The sequence below is a fragment of the Myxocyprinus asiaticus genome, chromosome 16 (genome assembly GCF_019703515.2).
Source record: "Myxocyprinus asiaticus isolate MX2 ecotype Aquarium Trade chromosome 16, UBuf_Myxa_2, whole genome shotgun sequence".
In the NCBI taxonomy this organism is placed as follows: Eukaryota; Metazoa; Chordata; class Actinopteri; order Cypriniformes; family Catostomidae; genus Myxocyprinus; species Myxocyprinus asiaticus.
The window spans coordinates 43,714,535-43,737,356 of record NC_059359.1 but is presented as its reverse complement, the minus strand read 5'-3'; positions in this window follow the sequence as shown (position 1 = coordinate 43,737,356).

Below are 22,822 nucleotides of genomic sequence, written 5' to 3'. Positions count from 1 at the left end.
AATAAAAATGTTTTTAATGTTTTTGAAATTGATGACTTGGACCAAATAATAAAGAAAAGCAGCCAATAAGTGCCCAACATAGATGGGAACTCCTTCAATACTGTTTAAAAAGCATCCCAGGGTGATACCTCAAGAAGTTGGTTGAGAAAATGTCAAGAGTACATGTCTGCAAATTCTAGGCAAAGGGTGACTACTTTGAAGATGCTAAAATATAACACAGTTTTGATTTATTTTGGATTTTGTTTAGTCACAACATAATTCCCATAGTTCCATTTATGTTATTCCATAGTTTTGATGACTTTACTATTATTCTAAAATGTGAAGAAAACAAATTATAATAAAGAATGAGTGTTTCAAAACTTTTGACCGGTAGTGTATGTATGCAAATTCCCACGAAATCTGTCCCGACAGCTCTAAAATATAAATTATTATTATAGGCTTATCAAAGTGTATTTGAGTAAAGTAAAGACGTGGTTTGGAAGATGGATTTTTGTTGTACTCTCTCATTAATAAAATGTTGTTGTTATTTACTTTTTCAAAGTAACTTTCCCAACACTGAATGGATGGCATGCCTTGGCAGACAGGGGGCACTACTGCTCTCTTCAAGAGCTGCCAAAAGACTAAAGACTGTGGCAGAGTGGGCGTCAATTGCTGAGAGGTCTCTAGACCTGATATGGACCAGGAGCCAATCAACCTCTGAAAGTAGCATGCCATAAGTCCCCAAAAGTTAAATTAAATACTGTCCTAAAGCTTCATACGCATTTGTGTTTGCAGCTGTATACCTGTGCTGGTAGTGCAGTTTCCTAATTTAATGCTGGCATTTAGCTTTTTAAGAGTTTTTGTTTGCATTTGAATGAGTCAATGAATAAATCAGTCAATACTCTAACATTATTTAGAAATAAAAACAGTGACAGCTCCTCAACATTGTGTTTTCCTCTGTGGAAAATTGGCATACATGGATCTGGGTATACTGTAAACCCTAATTCTCAAAATAATTAATTGTTTTGAGTAGGGAAAAATTAAATCATACAAATGAGTTCAAATAAATTAACCTTGATGAGTATTTAGAACTTTCTCTTTCTTTTGAGTTCACAAATCTTACACCTTTTAAGTAACCTGAATTGTTTATTGTTTTGAGTTTAATGATTTTGTCTCTTTAAATTTACAGAAACTTAAATTTAACTGAAACTGGGAAGGGGATTTTTATTTCCCAGCATGCTTTACATGGCACTCCTCTGAGAGAGTAAATGTTAAAATTAAGTGTTATATAGTGTGTCTATGTGCAAGATGAATATAACGGGAGATACTTGTTTAATGTTTTGTTGTGTTGTTTAGAAGAGCCTCTGTCATGTTAAAGATTTTGGTGGTTACCATTATAAATGAATAGTGGAATTTGAGATTAGGTTGAGGACAGGTACAATATTAGATCGTTCTACAGTATATTGATATACTTGTTGAGCAATTGCTATGCTAATCAAAGCATGGTTTATCCGATTAGCATGCATTCAGCATGCTAATGTTCATTGTACAAGTTTGTTCATGCTAGAACTTGCTGGTTAGGTTCGATCTACATGGCATATTTAAGTTGAGCCTACATGGTCATTTTAAGTTCAGCCAAAGAGGTCAATTGAAACTACCATTAAAACGTATGAGTTAGATCACTCAATATTTCAAGTTAAGAAAAAATTCAACACACATGAGTAGTACAAAATCAAAATCTGACAGTTCTGCTTACTTAAACTTGTAATTTATTAACTTTTATTCAGGTTTACAGTAGGCCCAATTAGCAGCATGGTTAGCAGTTTACATTAGCATCTCAGTGGTGGTTCCTGTTTTTTGCTTTAGTTCCATTTAAAAAAAAACAAAAAAACAAAAAAACATAAAAAACAATGAGGACCAATAACAGTAGGGAGAAGAAAATTTAGGGTAAAAACTGCTTTCTCTCCATGGCTCTAGAGCAGCTTAGCCTCCTCTAATCTTTAGCCCCCCCACCTCTGTCCCACCCATTTTCCAGATCAAAGCCACCTTCTACCTTGGGATTTGGCTCCTCAATTAGATGGATTAGTATCAAATCGAGTTTTGATTTGCTTCCCATTGTTACATTCTCAGTGGGGTGATGGGGCAGAGAAAGGGAACACGTGAGTGACCCAGAAATGCTGGATGCAGTCCTGCAGAAAGAGGGGCTCCCATGGAAAGGGCCCCCCTGTATTTGGAGGCCCCGGAAACATGTGTTAATGGCTAGTCAGAGATGTTTGTGTGGAACAAAAGGCAGCAGCTCAGCTTTTTTTCCTGCTTTCCTTTGGTTCAGAGCCACTAGATGTTGGTGAGAGTGCTTGCAAGTGACTTTACATCAGGCAAGAATATTGCAAAGGTAATTAAGGCAAAACTTCAATGAAGAGAGCTGATGTAATGTTTTAAAGTGTGTGTGTGTGTGTGTGTGTGTGTGTGTGTGTGTGTTTAGGCAGGTTTAAGTGGTTTATGAGGACTTTTTTTAGGTTACAAACTGGTATTTAAAAGGGTATTATGCTATAAATGTGGTTTATGAGGAAATTTCTAATGTTGCCATAATTTAAATCGCTTAAAAAACATACTAAACAATGTTTTATTGAAAATTTAAAAATGCAGAACATTTTTTGTGAGGGTTAGGTTTAGGGGTAGGGTTAGGGTTAGGGGATAGAATCTATAGTTTGTACAGTATAACAATCATTATGTCTATGGAGATTCCTCATAATGATAGCTGCACCAATGTGTGTGTGTGTGTGTGTGTGTGTGTGTGTGTGTGTGTGTGCGTGTGTGCGTGTGTGTGTGTTTTGGGTGGAATTACAGTCTGGGGACAAATTTGTCCTGAGAAGTTAGTTAAGTCTGACAAATCTTCTCTTTTGGGGACGTCCTTGACTGGAAAAAAAAGTTATTTTAATCTTAATTTTATAAAATACACTCACCGACCACTTTATGAGGAACAACTTTACATCTACTTATTCATGCAATCATCTAATCAGCCAATCATGTGGCAACATTGCAATGCATAAAATCATGCAGATACGGGTCATGAACTTCAATTAATGTTCACATCAACCATCAGAATGGGGAAAAATGAGATTTCGACTGTGACATGATTGTTGGTGCCAGATGAGCTGGTTTGAATTTTTCTATAACTGCTGATCTCCTGGGATTTTCACACACAACAGTCTCTAGAGTTTAGTCTATACCTAAATACAGATGTATTTTAAAATATGCACACCTGTATCCATACTTCAATTTCATTCATTACTTTCTGCAAAATGCTGGTAATAAATTTGATTGTTACTTTGCTTTACAACTGTAAACAGCTTACAAAACACCCAAAAAACCACCTAGCAACTACTCTGAACACCCAAGCAACTGCGTAGCAATGCGCTAAAAATAATTTTGGACACCTTAGCAACTGCAATACAACACCCTAGCATTGTGGTTTTGGGAAGAATTTGTGTTGTGCCTAAAACATCACTTAAGTATTGTACAATTACTTTAATACACATACTCTCGTGTGTTTTTGCATTAAAGGTGGACTCATTAAAGGTAACTTTTGTCTTTGTGTCATATTGGACTTATACTGACACCTAGTGGCTTGGATGCAGCATAATTTAAAATCAATCGTTTTCATTTTCAGATGCTACTGTAGAAATGTAGTATTCACAGTCAGCCATGATTACTTTAATCAATGAGTGAAAGTATCAAATAACAGTACGGTTTCTGAGATTAAGCGAGTAGTATTCGGCTGGTCATGTGATTCTAACATGGCAGCCCCCATGTTCGGACCCTCTCCATGTAGAATGAAACAGCTTTTATAAGGTAACTGATATGACTGGAGTCTTCATTTTAATGTGAGTGCTCATGATTTCCTACATATATTGCAAAATTACAATTCATGTCTTTAGCAGTTCAACTTTTTTAATGAGGAAGAAATTACTGAGTGCACCTTTAATATAGTCTAACCTGCTTATTTAGCACTGTGATAGGTGGAATAGTATGATCATTTTCTTTTGGAACGTTCATCAGGAACTTGTGGGATTTGTTTTAACCCTGTGTGACCATGCTGAGGTCAGTGTGATGAGACATATGCTATATCACCATAAAAAGTGTCATGGTGTACCGCAATTGAGTCTCAAGCAAGGGCGTAGCAGCCGCTGGGGACCACTCATTAAAAAGGTGATTTTTGTCCCCCAAACTTTTTCAAGCTAAACCCATACCAAGTCCAAATGGTGGATTTATATACAGTATTCTTTGTGTTTTGTTACTTTGGGCTGATTGAGCAACCATCCAGCCAATCAGAGGTGAGTTACATGAGCTAAAACAACCCTTATGTAATCATCACAAGCGCTGTTCATTTCTACAAAGTTGCTTTCAACAATGCTCATTTATCCATGTTTTCTATCAGCATTGATGTTGATCTAAATGTATAATCTAGAGATGAGGAACACACAAATGAGAGTTATTTATCGACATATCGTTCTATATTGGCAGCATTATGTGAAATGCACTGCAGAAAACAAAAACAAAGGACAATCCTACTTTAAAGCACACATTGTAAGTGGAGTTTAAATCAGCACTTGAGTCTTCATTAAGTTATGCTTTTTACATTATGTTTGTGAGGTAATAGTTTGATCAATTAAGCAGATTACTAGATCTGTGTTAAATATGTAAAGCTATTATAATATCAGCTCCTGTTTTTTACCTTTATGTTGGTGTGCAGTCGACAAACTGTAGGAAAAAATACAGATCTGCTGTGTTCTTAGATGGCATTTTACTGAAGTGAATAGATATGTAGACACGCCTTTTTATACATAAAAATGTATGGATGTTATTGAAACTCAATATAATTATTATAAGACTATTATTGTTGTCTTTTGATAAAAGTCATGCTCAGCATCTCACAAACTGTAGGGAAATTATAGATTTTCTTTGTTCTTTTAATGCTTAAAACCTCTACTAAAGTCTCTTTGTAGGTCTGTAGTAGGCCTGTTGTGATTATTAAATAACCATCTGATCGCGGTTATTTAATCTAATCGTGGTTATTTGAGACAACCGTGATTATTAGGCATTCAAATTCCAATCACATTTTAATGCCCAAATAAGAGAGTTTTAAGCTACCGGTAATATACTGTATAAATTCCATGAACGGCGCATTTGTGTCATTCAGTTGAACTCCGTGTCCAAGCATCACTGAGCTGCACCGCAGAGATCAACCAGCTCCTGTCCTGAAGAGTACACGAAGGGCTTTGATGCGCACGCTGTCAGCAAAAGCTTGCGCCAAACTCCCACGAAAATATAAACTAACAAGTATAAACTTTGATAGTAAACGCAAACGTCTCCGGTTTCACTTTGAACTATCGTGTAATGGCAAATGTTCCTGGTTCATACATGTTGTGTTAATGGCACGCAGTGACAAAGAGGAGGAGATGCACCCTAACTCTATTTCTGTGGAGTGATAAAATGACAAATCATTATTTTAATCAGAGCATTGCAATAATGTGTGAAGGTGAAGAAATTAGGAAATAAATATTTTACAATTGCATAATATAATAAAAATATAATATAAATAGAAATTTATAATATATATATATATATATATATATATATATATATTAGATATTTTATTATAAAATATATGAGTTCAAAAAACAAGTGTAAATTTTAAATGGACCAAAAACTAAAGTTGACCAGAAAGAGAGACATATATTAATTTAGAAATATTTTGATAATTTATTTTTTATTGTTCATGTCATTCATAAGTTTTTAAAGTCTTAAAATTAAATCATAGTTTATCACTATTTTATTATTTGATTTATATATTTGAAGGTAAATATGTAAAAATGACTTCTTAAGGTGTATAAAGCAAACAAGCAGAAAAAAGCACATCTTAAAAAATATAACAATTTATATGACAATTAACCGTAAAAGCCCTTAACGAGACAATTCATTTTCACAGCCCTAAAACAGACAATTAATCGTCATCGCAATTATTTGTATGACAATTATCGTCAGACAAATTTCATAATCGTGACAGCCCTAATCTGTAGACCAGGGGTACTCAATTGGTGGACTCCGGTCCTGATCCGGACCAAAGGACAATTAAATCCGGATCGAGCTCTGAAGCTTTGTGCTAATTATCTGACACCTGGTTTAGTGATTACACCATGTAACACTTTTTTTTTTTTTTTTTTTGGTTCCTGGGTAGTGTTATTTCCTAATTGCTTGTGCCTCAAAAGTATAGAAAATGACTATTATTCCCCACAAACTTTGCTTTTGTGACCAGGACAGTGATATTTTGAAATTTACCTATTTTCCAGAACATTCCAGATAGACTCAGTGCTGAGTAAACTTGTAGTAACTTCTAGAACTTTCCAGTAATATAAATAGTAGTATAAATGCAGGGGCCTTAAGCCCACCAGGTCAGTTTAGTTCCAGCTGCCTAAGTGGATACATATCTGCATTTTTCTGAGATGGCATCAAGAGGCTGCAAGCATCCGGCATACACATTTTGCTATGTCTGCAGCCAATTTATCAAGACAAGAGTGAAAAAGTACTCCGTGGAAGCATCTGCTAAGATGTGTGAGGCCTACAAGGCATATTTCAGCATGCCTGTTGGGGATCAGGACAAACCCTGGGCACCTTATTTCACCTGCGAGCACTGCAAAAAAACTCTGGAAGGTAAGATGGACTATTGTTGCTCGGAATTTTATGTTATAAAATTTGTTAATTTTATAGGGATGCCTTTGGGTAGGACTGGGCACAGCGGACCGAGTTCTCTGTGGGGAGGAACAACATCAAGTGGGAGCCACAGGTGGACCCCTGGAAGGTGCTGATGCCACCACTGCACATCAAACTGGGCCTTATGAAACAATTTGTCAGAGCTCTGGACCAGGAGTCGGCAGCCTTCAAGTACCTTCAAGACTTCTTCCCTAAGCTGTCTGAGGCAAAGGTCAAAGCTGATGTCTTCATCGGACCACAGATAAAGAAGATCCTGGAGTGCAATGAATTCCCCAAGAAGCTCACTAGTAAGGAGAAAGCGGCTTGGAACAGCTTTGTCGCAGTGGTTCGGGGCTTCCTGGGCAATCATAAGGCCGAAAACTATGTGGAGCTGGTTGAGACTCTGGTGAAGAACTACAGCACAATGGGCAGTAGGATGTCCCTCAAAGTCCATATCCTTGATGCTCATCTTGATAGATTCAAGGAGAACATGGAAGCTCGGAGGAGCAAGGCGAGCACTTACATCAGAATATACTGGACTTTGAACGCCGCTACCAAGGACAGTATAACGAGAACATGATGGGAGACTACATTTGGGGGCTGATTCGTGAAAGTGATTTACAGTATAATCGTAAATCTCGAAAAACTACTCACTTCTAAATCTTTTGTAGTCATTTTTGTATTACTTTAGTATAAATACATGTTAATTTGGATACATATGTTGTTTTTTTCTGACTTTATGTGAACGAAAAGACATAAATTCACCCGTGTTCTCATTGGAAATAGGTAAATTTCAAAATATCACTTTCTTGGTCACAAAAGCAAAGTTTGTGGGGAATAATAGCCATTTTCTATACTTTTGAGGCATAAGAAATTAGGAAATAACACTTACTACCCAGGAACAAAAACTGTGTTACATAGTGTTATGTAAGCATACGTGTATTCGCGTGCAGAGCGGGAATAAATAGCGTTCAGCGCTAGAGAGAAATATTAAAGCACGTTCAGCGCTACTCACTTTATTCCCGCCTGTGCGCGTTGCCTCTCCCCTCGCTATAGACATGAGGCACTGCATAAAGCCTAATTTACTGTATGTACGAGTTGCAGGTGCGGTTATTTTACTGACGCCGCTACAGATACTGGCATCTTTCACTTAAACACACTGCAGAAAACAAAAATTAAGTAAAGTGAAACTATCTTCTTCTGTCTGATATGTGATTCAGCCGGTTCAGCCAAAAGAGGTTTTGTGTCAGGAAAAGTTAACGTGCCGCCTTAAGACTATAACGTTTTTTCCATCTAAATTTAGCTTAATTAATCAGCATGTTACGAGCCTTTCATAATAAACAGATTTTTGTTCTAATTTTGTGAAAATTAAGCAGAGATGTCATCATGTCAAGGAAAGCCTATTTATCCTTAAATTAATTAAACAGATATTTAATGCTTCACTGTTATGTAAATTGTTTGTTTGTTGTTAGTAGATTCTCACTTTAAAGAATATATAAAAAAGGTCAGTTCATACTTCTACATTTTTATCAATTTTCTCTCAGGGGACACCCCTGAACCCCCATACAGTAGTTGTTATCCTTCAAAAGGCCTCCTATATCCCATACACATACTATATATTCTGAATGTAAAAATATTTAAACAAAAACTGGACTGCTGTCATTCAAATTCAAAACTAACTGTTGATCTTATCTTTTAATATTCATATCCAAGAGCCCTCGACTGATGAAGTCTTGATGAAATATTTTAATCTTTTGGTAGAAAAGATCTCTCAGACCCCACTAGCTGTCTCTGGGCCCCCAGTGTCCTCATCAGGATTTTTCTTCTTTTTTTTACAAAGTACTATTTCTGTCAACATAGCAAGTTATAAAAACTATTAAAAAAAAGATACATAATTTCCTAGCCATATAACTACTGACACCATGTAAGCTACATATTATCCGGACCTTTGCTGGGAAGGAAATGTAGAGACCTGACCTCTTGGAACTTTATTTGAGTACCCCTGCTGTAGACATACAAATTTTAAAGGATTCAAATTTTCTTTTGATCTTTGATTCAGTGACTAACTCATTTCACACAAGACACTCATTTGTCACCTTCTGGCATCACCAGAAATGGTCACTGAATCATTAAATGGATCTGAACTAATTTTGGTGAACGTAGTCAAAACACTCGAGCCACTTGGATACATTTAAATCCCTCAATGCACAAGCACAGAGTAAAAAATTAAATTGTGCACATTCACAATTGTCATTATTGTAATTGATTAAATAATTTATTCAGGACCAGCTTGTGCTCAGTCTTTTATTGTCAGGTGTGAAACAGAAGCAAGTGCTCCACAAGATGCCCTTTATTTTTGCAGCTAATTTTGTGAAATTTTGCAATTAATTTGCAAAACTTGAATCTTTAAAACACTACAAATATTAAAAGTAAATAATACATATATATCAATATAATACTTAGAAGTATATATACTTAACACCCCCCCCCCCCCCCCAAGCAGCCATGCTTAGACAGTGAGTGCGTCATATTGTTCCGGTTCCTGAAGAAAAGTGAAAGAGCAAACAGAAAATAGTGACTGTATAAGATAAAATCATGCAAACATTTATGAAATGACTGACTCATCAGTTAGCTTTATCAGCATCAGCATCCTGTTCAGTGAACTGCAGAGCCTTTCCTTTTGAGAAGTGAGGATTCATATTCCCCTACATGGAGAGCAGGTGGCAGGTCCTAGCTAACAGCTCCACAAAGGGAGAAAACTATTCATCTATCCTTATCACATCCTGTCTATATTTGTCTGAAGATTTTGATTTTGAGATAAATATTTAGTGTTTATTTCTCAGAGGTGTAGTGATGACTAAAGAGGTGGGCATACACTGAATTTAGGTCAATGTTCAGTTGCATAAAATGTGTAAGAAATATATATGATCATAGTCATCATGGTCCAATATTAAAATATAAAATGCGTGTCAGGGTAAGAATGTTTCTTGCAAGTTTTGTGTACAGTAGACCTACACTACTAAAAACCATGGTTTGGTAGCTTGACATATAGTAAAGTTACCATGTTAGGTATATATTTCAATTAATAGGTTATTATAGGATTAAATGTTATTTTTAATGTTTTATAGTGTTTTAGTTAATTGTATTAGTAATATAAGTAACACTTTATAGATACTCTAATAATAAACTAATACATAATTATAAACCTATAAAGCTGAAGCTGTGTAATTTCTGCACCACTAGCGCCACCAAATGGACTTGCAAAAACCAACACTGAGTCAATGTTGTTGTGTCAGGCAGAACTGGTCGCTCAAAACAAACAGAAGTGATGTTTATAGCACCACAGAGACACAGTGTTAACAGTTTTCAAGAAAATTAACCTACAGAATCAATGGCTTACTAATAACTGTCTCTGCATATTAAAGGTACACTCAGCGGGGGCCTGGGTAGCTCAGCGAATAAAGATGCTGACTACCACCCCTGGAGTCATGAGTTCGAATCCAGGGCGAGCTGAGTGACTCCAGCCAGGTCTCCTAAGCACCCAAATTGACCCAACCACGAGGACTAAGAGCGCATTGGGAATTGGGCATTCCAAATTGGGGAGAGAGAGAGAGAAAAAAAGGTGCACTCACTAAATTTTGTCTTTGTGTCATCTTGGACTTACACTGACACTTAGCGGTTTGGATGCAGCATCATTTAAAATCAATAGTTTTCAGTTTCAGATGTCATTGTAGAAATGTAGTATTCACAGTCAGCCATGATTATTTTAATCAATGAGTGAAAGTGTCAAATAACAGGACGGTTACTGAGATTACGCCAGTAGTGTTCAGCTGATTTCAGCTTTTATAAGGTTACTGATATGACTGGAATCTTCATTTTAATGTGAGTGCTCATGATTTCCTACATATATTGCAAAATTACAATTCATGTCCTTAGGAGTTTTTCAATGAGGTAAAATTACTGAGTGCACATTTAAACTGGGATAGCAGAAAATATTTTAACACAGAAAAAGTTAGCTAGCTAGTATGCTAATATGAGTGTAGTAAAGTTCATGTTAACTATCTTATATAACTAAATACATAAGAATTAATAGTTATTTATTTAGTGTATTTTATGGTATTATTTTATGTGCTTATTTGTGTTTAGTTGATAAATTGTTTTCCAAGAAATATAAATTGAGATGATTTCAGTTCGCGAGAAAAGATAAGATAAGGCACCACTGAAAGTAAAAGGCAGAAAAACTACCGGATGACTCAGTTAACTTGGCTAGCATCTGTGAAGAGCATTACAAACTAGCATGTGTGCAGTAAGTACTTTCACAAAGTTTAAAGGGACAGTTCACCCCAAAAAAATAAAAAATAAAAAAAAATAAAAATTACTATTTTACTATTACATTTACTAGCTCTGTAGGTCCTTACAATGCAAGTGAATGGTGACCAGATCTTTGAAGCTCCAAAAATCATATAAAGGCCAAATAAAAGTAATCCATAAAACTCCAGAGGTTAAATCAATGTCTTCTGAAGTGATAAGATAGGATGAGAAATACATCAATATTTAAGTACTTTTTTGTTACCATATATCTCCACTTTTACTTTCAAAATATGAAAGACTGTAAATGTTTTTTCTCTTTCTTTCTTCACTGAGCATAGTCATGACAAACTCATCGTCACTGATGCTACTGTTGTTGTTCTTTTTAGGCTGATGAACTCCATTTGGTTTTCTTTGTAGAATGGTTTGCAACACAAACTTGCTTGTCTTTTGAACCTTCGGGCAAACTCATAAGCAGTGTTTTGGCTTCTGTGATAAAAGGATGTCGCACAAGCAACAATCTCCGGGTTTTTACCATAGGAGAGAGCGTAATGTGTCTTCTATTATAAAACAGCAATTTTATCCTAGTAAATGCCACACATAGTTCATTCCACAAGGATTGTCGAGTGTAAAACTTGTTAAAGATTAAAGCAATTAGCTTTTTTTACTCACAAAAGCAGTTTATTCAGAACACTGAAGCATCTCCTCCATAGACATCCAGAAAAAAAAAAAAAAAAAAAAAAATCGGCCTCTTATCTCCTCACCAGTGTACCACCCATAGAATATCTATGGGACCAACGCATTACGCATTATCATGGGTGCCTGCAGGATTTAATCTGAGGGTAAGCACAGAAATCTGCCTAGACTGCAAAATGAAACCCGACCCGAACCCGGACCCTACCCGGCCCAAACGATACCATCAGATTTTAAGCCCGAACCCGACCCAAACCCGAAATTGCTTACTATCTAATTTCTTCTCCTAGTATCTTCTCCTAGTATAGCTGTATGTTATGTAAGCATATAGGCAACATTCATAACAGTACTGAAACAGTAAACATACACAGTTTTAATAAGGCACGGCAGCCCATCAGTACACTAGAGCAGGAGGAGGAAAAAAGCATCGCCTTACCGTTTATGTGCTGAAACTTCACCTGGTGCAGAACAATCTGGAATAATATGAAACAATGCAACAGTCACCTCTATGCAGCCTGAACTTGTTCAGATTGTTGAATCTTTGTGACAACTGCGCTAAAAACAATCTAGACGCAGTGTAAAGAATGAAACAGAGCGCAGGTGTCTCAACATGCATTTTTGAAAATGTGAAGTTATTTTTAACTTGACATGGTGTTTAAACAGTGCAGGTCCTGTGCGAGACGCTGAAGAAAAGCGAGATGTGGTGCACATGTCAAAGACATTCGTCCAGCAAGTGTTTAAACAATGGGAAAACAGAACAGACGTGCGCAAAAACACATTCGGTGTGAACGGCCCCTAACTGTCGCGTGTCTGTGAGTGAGAGTGCATGTGCGAAACAAGATCGATAGGCCTGTTTGTTTTTTCATTCATTACAAACCTGTAATTTCCCATCGTGCCCAGGTTGGGCTGCAGACCTCTAAATCTGCCTAATAAGCCTTAGGGGGGTCTGGGAGCATGCTCCTCCATGAGATTTTTTTTGTGCAAAAAACAACACCAAAGCGTTCAATTCTGGTGACTTTGAGAGAAGCATTTATTTATTTTCTTGAGTATGAGTAGCATTCATGTAACTATTGGCTAAAGCATTTCTTCCAGTAACCGGTCAGACAGATGTGTTTTCGCGCTAAAAGAGCAAAACACACCACAACGAATAGAGCAGAACGCAGGTGTCTCGAGACGTGTTTTTATCAGTGGGAGAAGTTCTTTTTAACTTGACACAGCATCTAAAAATGCAGTGCTCCTGCGAGAGATGCTAAAAACACAGTGAAACGTGGTGCAGTTGTCAAAAGACATCCATCTAGTGAATGTTTATATGGAAAATTATTAAAAAACAGCGCGAGCGGATGCAAAAATACGTTCAGTTTGAACAGCCCCTTGTTCACATGCCACAGCACTAGCTGAAGTTTCTCAAAGTTACCTCTCAAAAAGACAGACTTTTGTTTCAGTTGACTGTAGGTAAATTTACACTGTATCCAGCACTGTATTCGTAAATATCCCGATACTGTTTTACTGTGTGAGAAACTGCTCCAAATGATTCAGTAAGAGAGTGCTCCGAACGAATTGTACTGAATCACGAATCGATTCAGACCATTGTGCAAGCCCGTTTGGCCAATTCACTGAAAAGAGCTGACTCAAAAAAATATTCATTCGCAAATTGTGCATTGCTAGTTCTTTTAAACAGCCAACAGAAATATGGGACACATTTCATGATTTCATGATAAATATTTCTCAGGTCAGTCGGAGCGCTCATGGTACACACAGTGCGTACAGCTGCAGGCGCCACTGTGCGTAATGATGCTAAACTTGCAGGCTAGCCCTTGGTAGAGGGGTTCTGGTTGCTCCACCTTGTGTACTGGAATAATGGTGTTTTTTGGCAAGCGTCACCTATTTTTCGGGAGTTAATTTGCTTTTCATGTAGCCCAAGAATTTCAAAAAATTATAAAGAAAAAAGCCCAAGAAAAGATTGTCTGTCTTGGTGTGAATAGACCTTTCGTCGGCAGTGTGTCTGGCAGACAGATCTGTTTGTCTCAGATTTGGTTTTAAAAGGCCATAACACTGGACCAACTATTGTATTTGTATTCCTCACATTATCAATTGACAGTTAAATCTAAAAAAAAAAAAAAAAAAGGACATTAACAAAGTTTCTGGATTTTAATCAAATAAACATTATAACATAAAAAAAAATAAAAAATATTTTTCACACACAGTTTCTTCCACAAAAGTCACTTATCAAATTAGCAAATTTTCAGAGAGTTTGAGAGCAATTATCATCAACAAACAAAAGATGTGGTAGTGTTTTCTCTTCCTTCTATAAAGCTGAATAGCCTATTTATTTAGCTGTCTAACTAACACAAATACTTGGTTAGTTGCGTTATATTATTTGAATGTAGCATTATCATTCTTACATTATTTTGCGATTCCCAAGAAAGTTATCGGCCAACAATGCAGTTTGATTTACTCACCCAAAGCCAATTTTTACCCACATTTGGCACTTACCAAGTGCAATTTTGGACGCTGCTGGAAACATTGGGACAGTTGTCATTTGTTCAAAATGTTATTTCTTACTATGTCACTATCGTACATGTACACTTGCACTGGGTTCTGTCACAGAGGGCACAGCTTTGAAGGCCTCCCCTCAAGACATGAGCTCATTGCCTTCCTCTCCCACCCATTTGTACACACCCTGCTAGTAAAACAATGTCACGATTGTGTTTCTCAGCCCAATGGTATCAAAGGCTCATTAAATAATGCTATAATAGCTTCATTGGCAAGCGAGAAAAAGCCTGTTTTTAAACAGTCTTTGATGATTGAAGGATATGTGAATGAACACAAAATGATTTTTTTGGAGCTTTCAAGCCTGCTGGTACATAAATGTTCATAGAGCTGAGAATGATTCTCGGAGAGAACATAAAAAACTGCCTTGTAAACAACAAAGGCAAAAAGAGTCTGGCAAACCTCTCATCACTTCACCTTTACAAGAAGTTTTGACCGGGTTTCTCTACTCTGCAAGCCATCCAAGACCAGTAGACCCTGATGATGTGAATGGAGGACTTCATGCAAGAAGGAGATTAGTATTGTGCAATGTGTGGTTTATAGCACGTCCGCTGTCAGTGAGCTGTCAACAGTGTCTCCACATATGGACACTTTAAAATGTTTGAGTGCGGATTTGAGGTCGGTAGACACTCCCAGCACATGTCACTCAACAACTACCATCTTATGATGTTTGAACAACCTAGATTTCTGCTACCTCCTAACCCTTTCACCTGAAACTTCAAGAACTTTTTCATAGAATTGTCTCAACTCTTATTTAATTTTCACATTCATATTTTATGCGTTATTTTAGTTTGGGCTCCTGACCCTCTGGCCAGTATCAGCTCAATCATTATAATTTTGTGTAGCAAGCAATATTAATTTCTTGCTTTAACGTTTACTATGTTTACATAGACACCAGAAAGCAGCTTAATGCAAGAAATGGAAGCATAGCGGTAGTTCTGTCAGGAAGACCCATAGTAGCATTACATCATTCATTCAATTCAGGCATCTCATCCAATTATAATCCACCATCTGCTTTTTAAGATCTGCAGCTGTCGTTCATCGCTCGTTATGTGCGTTGGTTTCACCCCTCATCTACCCATTCAACACCAGTTTAGGTCCCGTTCTGTTGTAGGGTTAAGTTCCTCTCCCCTGCCGTCATCCTCTTCTGGCAGGATCTGATGGTTGCAAGGATCTAAGTGCTGAACCGTAGGATGAGGCTTAAGCCAAAGGAAAATATTCTATCACCATATCATGATTATTCTCATTTATTCACAGTCTGGTACTGTAGAAAGCGGCTTATTGCAAGAAGTGGCATTCCTGTTTACATGCACTGTATACGTAAGTGGCATACTCTTTATTCCCTTTATACATGCAGCTCAATCAGCATAAGCAGCTTTCTCCACAGTAATGTAATTTCCCCATGGCACTTGTGTAAATAACAAACATGGCATCCGAAGAAGACTTTGCTATTTTATTCTGAATTGCTTCACTTTATTCCCAGATATTACAGAGTTGTTGCTGTGTTTGTTTGTGTTTGTTCGCAACCAGCAAAGGTATTGCACTGCAATAGTGGGGTTTCCCTCTTATGTCAAACTCCAGGATTCCCCCAATGTACGAGCGCATATACGCGGACATGAGGGACAGTTGATGTTATACACTGGTGTGTATAAATGGGTATAGTTTATAGTGTATGTGCTTTCCCCACTATGCTTACAGAAATGTTGAATTCTTTCCACTTTGTTGACTTGTTGTTGGTCTCCATCCTATGACGTTTGTTATCCGGTCTGTTCACGCACATGCGCACTCTACAAAAACTTGTAAGAACGGCGCTTATGCTTTTACATGGCCACATTAGCTGCATTCCCCGGGAGATACCCAGGTGTGTAAGGAAATTGGTGTTCTCATTTACATTATGTTTGAGAATGACCCTGGAATAAACCATTTTCTTAAGTGCACGTAAACATGGTCAATAATGTTTTTTAAAACACACCTCCCCAAGAAGAGGATCTGTCTGAGCTACTCATAATTATTGGTGCTTGTTTGTTGCCTGATGGATAATTAAATATGTGAAAAAAATTCAATAGACTTACATTAAAGGTGGCATCTGAGCCATACCAAGGGACCACAGAGACCTGAATGGGAGGCTCTCTTGACTTGAGCCAGTACAAAACCACCCAGAACACCCTAACTACCACCTAGCAACCACCAAAAGCACCCTGGCCACCTAGTAACCACCCCGAACTAGGTTTACCAACTGTCCCGTGCAGGGGTTAAATTGGGAATTTGGAGGTTGGGGAATCCTGAATTCATGTGGTGATTCTGGTGCCCTAGGCAAGAAAGGACATTGTTTTTAAAACTCTCTACATAGGTATTGTTTTTCATAATTTTCAATATTTTATATACCTCTGTAAATATGTTCAGTTCTAATTAACTTTAATGGGAAAAGTTAATTCAATAATCAAGATCCTGATGAAACAGAAATATCAGTTAAGATGTCCTACTGTCATAGCCTTTCATAGATTTCATACTGTTTACCGATTTATAGTTGTTAATATCAGTAAATTCACATCTGCCTCACAACTGAATGCTTCACAGTCAAATGTACATTAATACATGCAGTATTAATATTGATAACTGCATTTGCAATTCAATAACAATATCATTATCTGTAATATTATAATATTATTATTTTCAGATTTTATTTTTTTATTTTTGCTACTGACAAGTGCCAGATCACAAACACAGACATTGCACATTGCACTACAAATTATCTTTTTCTTTCACTTGGTAAGATATCTGTTTTAATTTCCCTGGTAAATACTATTTAATTTTGTCTTGATATAAACTTTTTAGTAATTAAAAATGACAATTTGTATCAAGACCAAGTCTGATGAAACAAGACAAATTTCAACAATTTGCAAAGTTAGGAAATGTTACTTTTAAAAGCAATGTTGCATTATTTTATTATTTAAAACAGAAATATTTATTTTTTATTTTTGCATCATTTTTAATTAAAAATTGCTTTTTTATTTTTTCACTGTCACTTCGATCACTTCGGCTGCATGGAAGAACTATCAGTTTCAGTTTTAAGGTGCTTTATTGGCAAGACAAATAATTGTACCTTTGTATTGCCAAAGCAATGACAGCTTAACTGCATACAAAGATTTGACATCAAAGCTCAGGATATGGTTGAAAGATTTAAAAAAAGAGGGTATAAACATTGTGTTATTAGCAGAGCTTACAATAAAGCAAAAGGTATAAGTGGAAACCAATTATTGGTACAAAAACAAAAATCACACCATCTTGAAAATCGGATTCATTTTGTAACACAATATAGTACAGAGGCAAGTAGAATTAAACAGATCATTAAAAAGAATTGGGAAATATTGTTGAGTGATCCCTCCCTCAGGGAAGCTTTCCCTGAATCTCCACACATTATTTTCCAGCGAGCACCTACTATTAAAGATAAACTGGTGAAAAGCCATCTCCCTTCTTTAAAACTAAATACCTGGTTAGGCCCTAAGGTTGGAAATCACAGATGTGGTAATTGCAATCATTGCGATAATTTTGTTCATACAAATACCTTTACAGATGTAAAATCAGGCCATAAATTTGACATAAAGTAATTCATTAATTGTAATACTTCATTTGTAGTGCATAGGTTAGAATGTCCATGAGGTTGTTTTTATATAGTGAGGACAAAAATTGTAAATTGAAAAACAGATTAGCAGAACATAAAAATGCCATTTGAATCTGCAACCCTCAATATCCAATGGCCTTACATTACAGAGATGCAGATCATGGCAGCTCCAGTACACTGAAAATATCTGGGACTGAATATATCCCAAGCTCAATAAGGGGAGGAGATAGGTTAAAAAAGTTATTGCAGAGGGAATCTTTTTGGACAATGTCACATGACAAAAATTAGTCACATTATTTAAGGACTCTCATTGTTTTTTTTCCCCTCACACCCTGATGAAGGTTTTCTAGCCGCAATGCGTCAGTTCGTGTTTTTAATTATTTTGGCCATGGTTTAATAAAGGCTTTCTTAAATTTTATACTTAAGTCTGAGTGCCTTGGATATATCCTTTTCATGAGATAGATTAGCCCTTTTCCAAAGAGCACCAGCAGATATGGACTTTATACCCAAGTAGCACTCGTTGCATTTTTGTTTCTAAGATGTGACTGTATTGATCATGTCAATATGAAAACAAAGCCAAACTCCAGACAGGCAATTTAGAAATCACTTTTTAAATCGCACTTTAGACGCTCTGCCAGAAAGTCAGAAAAGAGGGCGTTTTGTAACCCTGTTACTGTATATGTGGCTGTTTCAGTGGTTTGTAGTGAATGTTAAGTAGCCTATCCCACATGCCAAACTACAGAAATGCCATCTACCAAAAAGGGGGTGCGATTGGGTGGACCAGCTGTCAATCTGGGTGGACCAGTGCCACCCTGGCCCTTATGTGGCCTCACCCCTGCTTAAACTCTAGACGTTGTTGATTTAGCTGTTTCTCTCAAGTCTACAAATGAAACTGGTGTGTTTATTTATTGTTCTGCGGCTGTAGAGAACACGAAGTTTCCTCAATAGAATTATTGGTAATGATTAGCAGCTCCCTTGAGAGAGGGCAGGACCCAGGCAGATGTTTGTCATATGCCTGACAGTTAAGATCCGACATTGGATGTTGCCGTCTTGTTCCATAACGTGGACTTGCAGAACCGCTAATTCATGAACAATCAGTCAAATGGATCAGATATAATTCCAATAAACAAAACTGTATTTTTGACTTTTCTCATAAAAATTATGCCAAATTAAACTCTGATGAACATGCAAGGACAGCTTTTCTCAGAACTAACGTTTCTGAGCCAATGTTGCTATCATTTTTAACCAACTTATATCATGGTTTTTAGTCCTCTGAGGTGCAGTTCAGCACTTAACATGTTCCACTAACGTTTGTCAAACAGAAAGTATCAAAATATATATTTTTTTTTTATATTCGTTTTTAGCAATCTATTTTTTTTATATCATTTGCTTGAAAGTTTGCTTCTGCACACTGACACACAGTGCTTCAGTAGCCACCACTGGCTCATTTTATGTACAGTTGTGCTCAAAAGTTTGCATACCCTGGCAGAAATTGTGAAATTTTGGCATTGATTTTGAAAATATGACTGATCATTTAAATTTTCCGATTGGACGGATATTTCCTTTTAAAACCGCTTGTAAACGGCAAAGTTTAAACTCTTGTTTTAGAGCAGCGGTTGATTGACAGGTGAGGGGTGGCACTTCACTGCTGCTGAGACACATAAAGGACGGATTAGTGTTTACACCTCAAATGCAGTGTGGTCACATGTGTTGGGCCTCATGTATTCAGATAGAAGACAAAGGCAGGCCTAACACAGTCGTAAAAACCTAACTCAAGCCCCCACATTCCAAGTCATAAATTATACTGATAAAAATCACACCAAAATCAAACAAAGGGAGTCCAAAATAGACTACAAATCCCATGAAGCCTTGCTCACTAAAGGATCGAACTCTCAACTCCTATTGGATGAGGCACACAACAGAATGCACCTCAAACCATGACATCATCAGGAGTAGAAATACCTCTGAAATGCTTCCGGGATTTGCTTCCAGCAACTTTGTTTGCAGTGTGAAGACGCAGCTCATCACTGCTCTCAGGTGCAACCTTGTGGCACAAGGAAGTAACGTCCGACTTGAAACTGTGGCCATACGATCTCCATCTCACTGGACGAGTTGAGATTACTCTGTGTTCAACCGAACACTCTAACGGATCCGAAGGAGACCGCTGAGCAGTCCGCATCCTCATCCGTTTGCCTGCAGAAGTGAAGAGATTAAAGATTTCTCTTCCATTTTCAATCAAGTCGACATTTCTGAAGTTCTCCGCCAGCCCGCTGAGAATCAACAGCCGTGCCCGCCAACAGAGCGAGGAAACAGCCTCCTGTTATCACACGAGCCTCAAGGAACCGGGTTGAGTTAAAGGACGGAGGGACAAACATTCTACCTGTGTCCTAATGCGATTCAAGTAAGAGGTTTACGTCTGAGCAGAAATAGAATATTATAGTGTGTTATTCTTGTGTTTCAAGGGTTTTTTTTGCTTGTACAGTTTACGGACCGCCAAGTCCGCTCATTATTAATACTCAGGGTATTAATTATCACGAATTTGTTTTGCTGTATTGTGGTCCATCCAAATTGGACTGTTGTGCATTTTCGCCATCACGGGTGAAACCGGCAAACCGACTTATTCATTAAAGAGTCAAAGAACGCGGGACTTTTACGAGCCGTCCACCGCGTCTCTGAGTGATAAACTAAAAGCTGCTTTCTCTCCCACGATCACGAAATCGGCTTTAGGGCCGTCACTTAATTCTCTCTCTCTCTCTCTCTCACACCTTATGTGTTATAGGATTATTTTTATTTCCATATCTAAACATATCACTGTTTAGTTTGTAGTTGTAAGTCGGAAGTTTATTGACTGCATTGTATTAATTATTAATTGATATTACTGCATAAATAAACTTTGTTTATATTACAAAGAGAAGTGTTTTGGTTTGTTTTGCATACACCTGTGTCATGCTGACGGGATGTCAGTGCTCGGATTCAAGCCTTCATTCATTGTTTTTTTTCCCGAAAATCGATATTCTTCGGATGTCGATTTTCCTAAGAAAACAATCTAATATTGAGACTGTTTTACTATCTGGTTATTAGTCCCTGATTCCAGGGTGGTGCCCCGTCAATGTTAATTCTTATTAATATTCTATTGATTTTTGATAATTGATAATGAATTTGAATGATCAATAAGCTAGTATTAATTTTAATTAATGTTTCATCAATGTTAACAGTTAACGATTATCTTTGATAATAGTTGATTTAAAGGATTAAAAAAGCTAACATTGATTCTCATCAATGTTCTATTGATTTTAATATTTAATAATTATCTTTGATTATTATTAATTATTGCTAATAACCAAACCCGCTCCTAAACGTAGCACACTACATTTACTGGAGCCCCATATGAGGTTTTAATGAGTTAGATTCAATTAATTAATTTAAATATTAATTAATAACTAAAGAAATAATTATTAATTATTTCCTGGATTTCCCAAAGCTAAATATAAGGGAATCATTTATTTAAACCAGTTAATTAACATGAACTGTCCAAAACAACCAATTCAATTAAATTATTTTGATTTGGTAGCTCGTAACTGCAAAACTTGCACAATTACATATATAGTTTAACTACTGTCACACTACTGTTAGGGTCACTATTTTAGCATAGTTTCCATAGGGTAAAGCCATGCATTTGAAAGAGTATCAAATAGATATGGTGTACAGACAAGTACAGTTGTGCTCAAAAGTTTGCATACCCTGGCAAAAATTTTGAAATTTTGGCATAGATTTTGAAAATATGACTGATCATGCAAAATTTATCCTTAAAACTATCCTTAAATAAAAAGTCTTTTATTTAAGGATAGTGATCATATGAAGCCATTTATTATCACAGTTGTTTGGTTCCTTTTTAAATCATAATGATAACAGAAATCACCCAAATGGCCCTGATCAAAAGTTTACATACCCTTGAATGTTTGGCCTTGTTACAGACACACAAGGTGACACACACAGGTTTAAATGGCAATTATAGGTTAATTTCCCACACCTGTGGCTTTTTAAATTGCAATTAGTGTCTGTGTATAAATAGTCAATGAGTTTGTTAGCTTTCACGTGGAATCACTGTGCAGGCTAGATACTGAGCCATGGGGAGCAGAAAAGAACTGTCAAAAGACCTGCGTAACAAGGTAATGGAACTTTATAAAGATGGAAAAGGATATAAAAAGATATCCAAAGCCTTGAAAATGCCAGTCAGTACTGTTCAATCACTTATTAAGAAGTGGAAAATTCGGGGATCTCTTGATACCAAGCCAGGGTCAGGCAGACCAAGAAAGATTTCAGCCACAACTGCCAGAAGAATTGTTCAGGATACAAAGAAAAACCCACTGGTATCCTCAGGAGAAATACAAGCTGCTCTGGAAAAGGATGGTGTGGTTGTTTCAAGGAGCACAATACTTGTTGACACCTCTCCAAACATAGCGCTTGTGGTTGTGACCATAAAGCTCTATTTTGGTCTCGTCACTCCAAATTACTATGTGCCAGAATCTGTGAGGCATGTCAAGGTGTTGTCGGGCATATTGTAACCGGGCTTTTTTGTGGCATTGGCTTCTTTCTGGCAACTCGACCATGCAGCTAATTTTTGTTCAAGTATTGTCGTGTTGTGCTCCTTGAAACAACCACACTGTCTTTTTCCAGAGCTGCCTGTATTTCTCCTGAAGTTACCTGTGGGTTTTTCTACCCAAGTATCTTCTCATCCTGGGTCACCCATGGCTGGCTATCCATGATCCCATCATCTCCTGGAACCAGGGAGAGTTACTCCCATTGGTCAGATTATTGTCAGTCTAATTGTCTTCATTTCACAGTCACCATGCCATGTTTGACTACCAGCATCGAAAGTCCTGAGAATCAAGCTTAAGTCCAGGCCCTGAGGGAATTTTC